Consider the following 9,723-nt stretch of genomic DNA (forward strand, 5'->3'; position numbering starts at 1 on the left):
CTGTGAGTTACTTCCTCCTTCAAGCACTCTCTTCCACTGATTTGTTCCACTGGTAAAACAGTGTGCTCTTTTGGTGTGCTCTGGGCCCTCTCATCCTCTTCAACTCAGCTGTGACATATTGAGGGACCCCAAAACTCAGCCCCAAAACCCTTATCTCTTTTCTTTGTACATAACATCTTGTGTCCTGATTGCTCAAGTCATACTTCGGCTCAAACATCCCTTTGAGGTTTAGACCCAAAACTCATTTTCACCAGGATGTCCGCCATGTCCTTGAATGTCCTTCGGCTCTTTACAAAGTCATTTTCCAAACTTGGCTCTCTTCATGATTCTATTTCATCAGCGATTCATCTAGCTGGGTGAGTCAGGAACTTGACTGTCCTTCTTAATTCCCTTTGCTCACTAATGTCTGTCCCTTATCTATTACCAAGACCTGTTGATTCTACCTCCTACATTCTACCTCCCTTAAAAGTCACTCATTTTTCTTCATCTTCACTGGTATTGTAGTCCATACTCTCTCACTAGTACTACCAAAAGTCTTCCATTTCTTTATATGTAGCATGCTTCCATCTTTCCCCGGGACCTTTGCACATGCTCCTCTCATCACTTGGTTGACTCAGATTTTCGATCTCAGCTCTATAGTCATATCCTTAGGGAAGATGTGGTTGACCTTCCCATCTAAATTAGCTCCTTTTTTTATATGTATTTGTGAGTCCTTATTCTTTGTCTCACATTATTCAGTGTAAAATTTAGATTTATTTAATGGATAATTTAATATCTATCTTTCCCACTAGGCTATAACTTGCATAAGGGTAAGACTGTATTTTGTTCATTAGTACACCCAGCATCTTGCACAGAATTAGACATATAATCATATATTTTGTTAAAGAATTAATAAATTAGTAGCTCAGATAATCATAATAACATTTAACCTAAGTGGGAATCAACAAACTTTTTTGTAGAGACCAGATAGATATTAAATATTTCAGGCCCTGTGGTCTTTACAGTCTCTGTGGCAACAATTCATTATGCCATCATAGTAGGAAATGAGCTACAGATAATCTGTAACCAAAAGGGCATGGCTGTGTCCCAGTAAACCGTATTAACAAAAACAGGCTGCAGGCTGAATTTGGTCCAACCAAGGGCTTACTTAGTTTGCTGATCCCTAATCTAGGCTATTGAGTTTTTAAATAACTCCATGTAAAGAACATTACATTGTTCTTTCGGACTCTGCTTCCACCTTTTACAAGGGTTAAAGATTTCTCCAATTCACATTACTAAATAGTACTTTTAGCATCTTCATCTTAATAAGAACTGCATTTAAATTTTAGAGGCTCTCACGGTTTTCTTCTAGAAAAATTAGTGGATGTTCACTTTTATTTTCACCAAATGGCCATACCTGGTTGTTTCCTAAACCAAAGGAAGTCAATAGTGAGGGCCTTGAGGATTTTACCTTCAGAAAACTAAAGTAGTAGCTACCGCCAAATGACACTAAGCTAATGGAAAATAGTTTTTCAGTAACGTTACTGTTCATGAATGACTGCTCCCTCTCATCTCAATGGGTGTGGATTGTATTTCCCCACCACTCCATGGCCAAATGTCTTTCTTTGGCCAATATGTTCCAGTGCCAGGTTTCATTCCAAGCCAATGCTTTAAGAGATTGTGCCGCTTTTCTCTTGCCCGTGATTGACACCAATGTTCTAGAGATAGATCTATCATCCTTGGGCCCAAGGAGAAGACAACTTGGAGTACAATTGCAGCCTAAAAATAATGACTATGTAATAGAAGTAGGAAATACATGTTTTGTTGTCATAGCCATTGATTTTACGGAGTCAACAGTTACTGTGTCTTACCATAGCCTATACTGACCAATAAACTGAAAATTTCCTGTGTTAGTCCATTTGAGCTATTATAAAGGAATACCTGAGGCTGGGTAATTTATAAAGGAAAGAGGTAATTGGCTCATCGTTCTGCAGGCTGTACAAGCATGGTGCTGGCATCTGCTCAGCTTCTGTAGAGGCCTCAGGGAGCTTTTACTCATGACGGAGGCTAAGTGGGAGCAGACAGTCAGTCACATGGCAAGAAAAGTAGCAAGAGAGAGAGAGGGGAGGTGCCACAAACTTTTAAACAACGAGATCTATCACTTCTTGGCCTTTTGGCTAAGATCAAGTGTAGTATCTGTTTTTATCAGTTTAATATATGATACATCTTCTATCCAAGGACAATCTATTAAATGGATTTTTGGAGCAGAGAGATGGAATAGAAGCTTGCTCCATCCACTCCATGCATCGACCTGGTATTGCAGTACCTCCAGGAACAGTGCACCCCCTCGAGGTATTAAAAAAATAAAATAAAATAAACAGCCAGATCTCAGGTGAACTCAGAGTGAGAACTCACTCATCACCAAGGGGATGATGCAAAGCCATTCATAAGGGATCCATCCCAATGACCAAAACACCTCCCGCCATGTCCTGTCGGTAACACTGGGAATTCCATTTCAACATGGGGTTTGGAAGGGACAAACATCCAAACCATGCTACCTCTCTACTCAAACATAAAACATCATATTTAGAAAAGTCATTATTGTTGTGGCATAACTATATTCTACATTGATTTGAAAAGGCCCCTAATTATAGCCAGCAATCATATGATGAGATTAAATTGAATTGATGAACAGATTACATAACAAAGGGGACAAAACATGTTTTGTGAAAACACACTTTCAATATTGAACCTAGGCCGGGTGTGGTGGCTCACGTCTGTAATCCCAGCACTTTGGGAAGCTGAGGCAGGAGAATCACTTGAGGTCAGGAGTTCAAAACCAGCCTGGCCAACATGGAGAATCTCTGTCTCTACTAAAAATACAAAACATTAGCCAGGTGTGGTGGTGCACAGCTCTAATCCCAGCTACTCAGGAGGCTGAGGCAGGAGAATCGCTTGAACCCAGGAAGCAGAGGTTGAAGTAAGCCTAGATCGCATCATGGCACTCCAGCTTGGGGACAGAGTGAGACTCTATCTGAAATTTAAAAAAAAAAATTGAACCTACATTAAATTATTTTACAATCTCTCATAAAATATAGATTTGCAAGCTTCCCTAACTGACACAATTAATTAACATTTCTATATAGCAAGGAAGGGCTGAATCTGGGTTTTGACTGCCCCTTTAAACAAGGCAACCACCATCGAATTTGCCTCAGCCCTTTCCATTGTCATCATAAGTACAAATGCTCTCCATCAACTTCCCCTGAGCCTCCACTTCTCATCTACCATGCCAGGCTTTGTATCTGCTGGGCACCAGGTCTGTAACCTTAATCAGTGAGACTCTTGAGACAAGTGACTGTGCCTTACTTCTTTTTTCACCCTCAGCCCTGAGCACAGTGCTTGGAATGTAAGACATGTTCGATATATGCTGGCTGTATACATAACTGCAAATGAACTTCTGTAACTAGAAGCTTCCATAGAGTTAAAGACTTAATAATCAGCTAGGCTTCAGATTTACTTTGAAGTTATAAGCATATCAACCCATATAAATATTAATTAAACCCAAACAAATATGGAAGAGAATATGTGTATGAGATCGGGTAAACAGAACAGGGAGGCTGACGAAGTCAAAGGAATACATATATGATATTGGCAAGTTCTGAAACCTGCAGGGTATCTTCCAACACTCAGTTGAACTTCAAAGGTTTTTAAAAAGCAAAAAATTTAAGGATATTTTCATTCCTGATATTTAGTATCATTTAGCATGAGACTCTTGCTCCAAGCCACGAATAGTATGGTTCATCCAAATCTTAGGAAGAGAGAATAAAATTTGATGTCTGTGAGCTCAGAACTTCAATATTAATCACAAAAGCGATATCCTTTTCCCAAACCTGCTGTATTTCATTTCCCCATCCTTCCCTCTCCCCACCCTCCTCCTTGGTCCATTACACTTTATTCTCTTCTTGGGTGTGGGTGGCAGAGGGAGAGGTAATTCATCCTGCGTCTTCAGACTGTGTGCAGAATGTGCCTCCCTTCAAGGTGAACGGCAGTAAGTGAAACTCTTTATTTAAGGGGAGAGAATAGGATCAACCGTAGGCAAAAAAATTATACACACAGATCAGCAGGACTGTGGCCAAAAAGGATCAAGTACAAACAGATCACTTTGATGTAGCATTTGTTTACTTTCCGATATATTTAAGAATAAATACGAAGACATGCACAAGATTCTGGAATTAAAATTGGAAGACTATGGTTGTGGGTTTTTTTTCATTCACAATTTTGTTTCTTTATAAAAATGAAGTGATGGAGTTAGTCTAAATTATTCTGTTAAATTAAGCAATATATACGCAGTCATTTTAATCATTTTATTTTCATTGTATACTTGACTTAATTTATTTACCACTATTACCACTTGCAGCATTTTATAAAGAGCAGCTTTTGAGTAGATCTCTGCATTCAAGTTCATTCTCTCCAGCGGTCTTACCATATATCTGCATTATGCATAGCTTTGCAACAGGAGAATCACAATATCTTGTAAAAAATATAAACTCAGTGAAAGGAACTTGTCCAGGGTGCCTGTACTTTATTCACAGGTGAATTTCTATTGTCCATTATCATTTATATCTTATATGAACCATTCTGCACTGCTTGCCTCTAATCCCCATGCTTGTTAAGGCGCTTAAGAGGAGAATCAGTTGATTTCAAGGCCTTTTGGAGTTCAAGGGCAAAGTGATTATTTCCTTAAAGGAAAAAAGATCACGGACTCATCACAGTTTCCAAAGTTCAGCTCTTTTTTGTTTCACTAATTAGAAGCCAGACCAAATGCATATCTGGAAGCTTTTATACAAGCGATCAGCCCTTTGCCCTGGGACCAATTACAGAAAAGTGTCTTTTACACATTACTGTCTGTGACTATCTAGTGTTCATACAAGCTGTCATGTTTCACCATGAGTCATGTTAAAACCATATAATCACATAGTTGAAGAGCTAATGATATGTTTGCTCTTCTCAGTTTAATTTACAAACATAACTGCACTCATATGCCTATGGCTTATCTGTAGCTTAAACAGGAATTCATGTAAATATATACATAGATGTAGACATGTTAAAAGGCATTATTTAATCGGTAAATGAGATCATGCTCTTCTGTCTGAAAACTGTAAGCTTCTATGTCTAATTCCTTCCATAGCAATATTTTTTTCTTGCAAAATGGAAGCAAAAGTTGTATGTATTTATAGAGAGATTTATTTGGATATCAACTTGAAACGTGTACTCTTTTCCTACACATTTTAGAGAGCTATTAATAACACTGGTTTTCTTTATATATATCATATATATATATGTGTATATATATATAAACCTTTTCAACTGTATTAGTCTGGGTTCTCCAGAGATTTACTACAAGAAATGGATTCTGCCAGGAGCAGTGGCTCACGCCTGTAATCCCAGCACTTTGGGAGGCAGAGGTGGATGGATCACGAGGTCAGGAGATGGAGACCATCCTGGCTAACAGGGTGAAACCCAGTCTCTACTAAAAAATACAAAAATAAACTAGCCGGGGGCGGTGGCGGGCGTCTGTAGTCGCAGCTACTCTGGAGGCTGAGGCAGGAGAATGGCGGGAACCCGGGAGGCGGAGCTTGCAATGAGCCGAGATCACGCCACTGCACTCCAGCCTGGGAGACACTTGGTCTCAAAAAAAAAAAGAAAAGAAAAGAAAAGAAAAAAGAAATGGATTCACATAATTATGGAAGCTAAGAAGTTCAAGAGTGGCAACCAATAGGCTGCAAACACAGGAGAGCTGGTGGTACAAGTTCCAGTCCAAGTCTGAGGCCAAAGTTGGAAGGACTGATGTTCCAACTAAAGACATAGAGAAAGAATTCTTTTCTCACTCAGCATTTTATCCTATTCAGGCCTTCAAAGGATTGCATGAGGCTCACCCACATAGGAGAGGCCAGTCTGCTTTATTCAGTCTACTCATTCAAACACTCTCATAGATATATCCTAAAATAATGTTTAACCAAGGGTCCAGGTACCCCATGTCCCAGTCAAGTTGACAAAATTAACCATCACACCACTACTACTATGCTGATCAGAGTCTTCACATTTATCACATTCTGGTGGTCCAATAATGTCTAATATAAGTAAGTCATCTTTTAAAAGGGCTTAGATCTTGTTAGAGCTTTGAATATTTGAGCCAAATAAAATAACTTGCCCTTAAGAACAAGGCAAAGATACCATCTTCACACAGTAGATTCTGTGGAATGAACATAGCTCTTTTACAAAGATGTCACTTTGAAATCTATAAAGGATTTATATTAAATGCCACCTGCATTTATCAACAATTCTACATTTTATTACTATCATAGAAACAGAGAATGAAACAGTAGTTACAAGAGACTGGGGAGGGAATGGGGAATAGAGGATGGGGAGAGGCTGGTCAACAGAGAGAAAGCTATATTCAGCTAGAAGGAATAAATTCTGGTATAATTCTGGTATTCTATTGCACAGTAGGGTGACTATGGTTGGCAATAAAATATAGTATAATAGAAAATAGGTTATAAGAGGCTTTTGAATGTTCTCACTGCAAAGGAATGGTAAATGCGTGGGGTGATGGATTCACTAATTACCTTGTCTTAGTCCATTTTTGTTGCTATAAAGGAATAGCTGAGGCTGGGTAATTTACAAAGAGGTTTATTGGGCTCATGGTTCTGCACAAGAAGGATGGCACCAATATCTACTTTTGATGAGGGCTCAGGAAGCTTCCACTCACGGTAGAAGGTGAAGGGGAGGCTGCCAAATGGAGAGAGAGAGAGAGAGAGAGGGAGAGAGAGAAGGTGCCAGGCTCTTTTCAACAACTAGTTCTCAAGGGAACAAGAGTGAGAACTCACTCCTTTAAGAATGGCACCAAGCCATTCATGAGGAATCTGTCCCATGACTCAGACACCTTCCACCAGGCCCTACCTCCAACAATGGGGATCAAATTTTAACATGAGACTTAGTAGGAACAAACAAACCCTTTCCAAACTACAGCATACCCCGAGTGGATTATTACATAACATAGATATGTATCGAAACATCAAACTGTATTCCATATATATGTGTTATTGCAATGTAGCAATTTTAAAAATAAGAAATTTTTAATTTCATTTTTTAGAAAAAGCCACCTAATTGTGACATTACAGGTGACTGTTCTCATTGAGTATTATTAATGATTAAGCGGGGAGAAACGATACTCACCAAACAGTTTTCTGTCTCCTCCACTAGAGAGGAGACACATTACAGTTGATGAAGAAAAAAAGCCTCTTCTATCAATTATGGTGGCTAGAAAGTGGTTAATCTTTAAAGAGAAGAAAAAAATCTTTAATCAATGGCACACAAGTAAAAGCCATATCTTCCTAAAAGTGTCAAACAAGCATTCCAGGTCTTGGTCATTGTAGTATATGTCTCTGTCCATGCAACTTTAAGGCAATCCACCTTACAAGAGTTTGGCTAGAGTTACTAAAATTTTCTTACTTCGATACTGCTATGTCCATGTTTGTAAAATTAAATATTACTTATAAGGATCACATTCTGGCTTTTATTTCATATAGGCAGTTCCATATTCGGGGTCTGCTATTGTTTTAAACAATAAAATGTCTAATTAAGTAAATCATAGTTTATGGTGCTAATTGCTGGGGAATGCCAGATGAAATGAAAGGTGGTTAATTCTAAGTAGAGGGGACTAGGAAGGCTTCTGTGAGATTGTATTTGATCTGGGCCTCTAAGAATGAAGAGTTTTGTTTGACTGTGGAAAAATACACATAACATAAAAAATTCCATTTCACCACATTAATTACATAGATATGATTTTTTAACAGAGTAAAGCTTTGAAGTCCAGGAATAGAGCACCTGCACACCATAACAGAAAATTTTGAAAGCACATGAATATTATTTGTGAATGGCTGGGTGTGGAAAGTTTGGAAAATATTAGGTGACATAGGTAGTTTGATTTTCAAACTAACAATTTTGGAATTTATTTTGCAGACCATGAGGAAACAAATGGCATTTTTGTAGGATTTGAAAACATGAAACTAGGAAAGGGCAGTCATCTTCTGTATTAGGGAAATTTAGGTGGAATTGGAGATACATGAAAGCCAAGAAGACAAGTTATTTAATATATTGCAAATGGCCAGATGAGTAAAGTGGAAAAAAAAGGCAATAGACATGATGAATATAATGGCAATACCCATGGCACATTAGAGAAGGCTGTTAAGGAAGGAAGGCCTGAGTAAACAAGATTTCAAAATATTACAGAATTTAGCATGTTGCAAACTGAATCAAAACTGAAACATCAAGGAAACCTAGACAAAAGGTAGTTGCAAGAATAAAAGAGTTTCAAGAGAATTATGGCAGTCGATAATATCAAATTCTTAAGAGATTTCAAGTGGGCTGAGAGGCCTCACCGTCATTTTATACAACAAAAACAAAAACATTGCTTCATTGAGTATTATGACATTCGGCTGGGCCAGAAGCTTCCCAAATCTAAGGTTTTGAACTTTGAAAATGGGAAGAATGATACTATTTAGAAGTCCAGAGGTAGGTCTAATTTAATAAAAGTCAAAGTAAGATAAGATATTGCAGTCAGCTCCGAAATTACAGGGTTAGTCAACATGGAAAAATGTATGTCATGCTTTACAAATTCTTTCAAATGACCCATAAATTCAGCATTAAGATAAACTAAATAGACAATATTGGATACCGAATACAGAATCTGGTAACAAATATCAAAGCTAAGTTGTTTTAAAATCACCACTCAAATCATGACAGTCTCTGAATCATAGATGTGGAAATAAGACATTGACTCAGAAATCAATTACATAAGATATTAAAAAATATTTTGGGGAATTAGGGCAATGACAGAAAACAATACCAAAAAAAGTGGAAACCAATAGCAAATACCATATAAAATCTTATCAAGAATGACAAACAATAATAAAAATTAAGTAAACAGGATCCCAAAAGATTTCCTAATTTAATGTATGCATATTATAACTGAATTTAATATTTCTTGTTATTCATTTGCTGCCTAAATGTAAATTAATTTATGAATTGATTTATAAGCCAAAATAAAGGCACAGATTGCTTTAATATATACAAAACAGATGCTCCGAATATCCCTATATGCAGATTTCATGTATACATGGTAAAGCTTGAGTTGCAAATACCCACTTAAGAACGCCTATTCATAATTTAGGGAATAAGTTCCACTTAAAACCATAATTCTGCCTCTGTGAAATAAACAGGAACATAGTCAACATTGGACATTGTGAGAAAACTGCCAAGATTTAATAAGTGTTAACTCATCATGCTGCTGTTTTAGCAAATTTACCAGTAGGGAATAATCCTGGGAGAAGTGCATGGGGAAGCCGTATCTCAAACTGATAAATTGGTTATGTTCCTTTTTTCCCTCGCAGTGGACCTCAGGGAAGCCCGGTGACATCTCCACAGAATGACCATATCCCCCAACAATCACCTCCACTAAAACTTTAAAATCCCTGCTGAAACCACCCAGTCCTGCCAAATTAGTGCCTTAGGTGGTCCCACTATACTTTTTAGATGCCTTAGAATTTTCTTTAGCCTGATAACTGAAGAATAATGAAGGACAACTCCTTATTTCAAATGGAGTCACCAGGATGATCAAGCGGCTGTGCCTTCTCTAATCTCTTAATCCTTCTCCCAAGGTAGCTTATTCATTACATGAGAGAA

The 9,723-nt window shown here is 37.8% G+C and overlaps 1 non-coding gene across 1 annotated transcript; it reads left to right on the top strand.

Annotated features, from left to right (window-relative positions):
• Positions 1–2,136: 2,136 nt before the first annotated feature.
• LOC112437262 (U2 spliceosomal RNA) lies at positions 2,137–2,327 on the top strand. Its single transcript, XR_003025898.1, has one exon. It is a non-coding gene; the product is annotated as a U2 spliceosomal RNA (small nuclear RNA).
• The last annotated feature ends 7,396 nt before the right edge of the window (positions 2,328–9,723 follow it).

Source organism: Pan paniscus, chromosome 16, assembly GCF_029289425.2.
Source record: "Pan paniscus chromosome 16, NHGRI_mPanPan1-v2.0_pri, whole genome shotgun sequence".
In the NCBI taxonomy this organism is placed as follows: domain Eukaryota; kingdom Metazoa; phylum Chordata; class Mammalia; order Primates; family Hominidae; genus Pan; species Pan paniscus.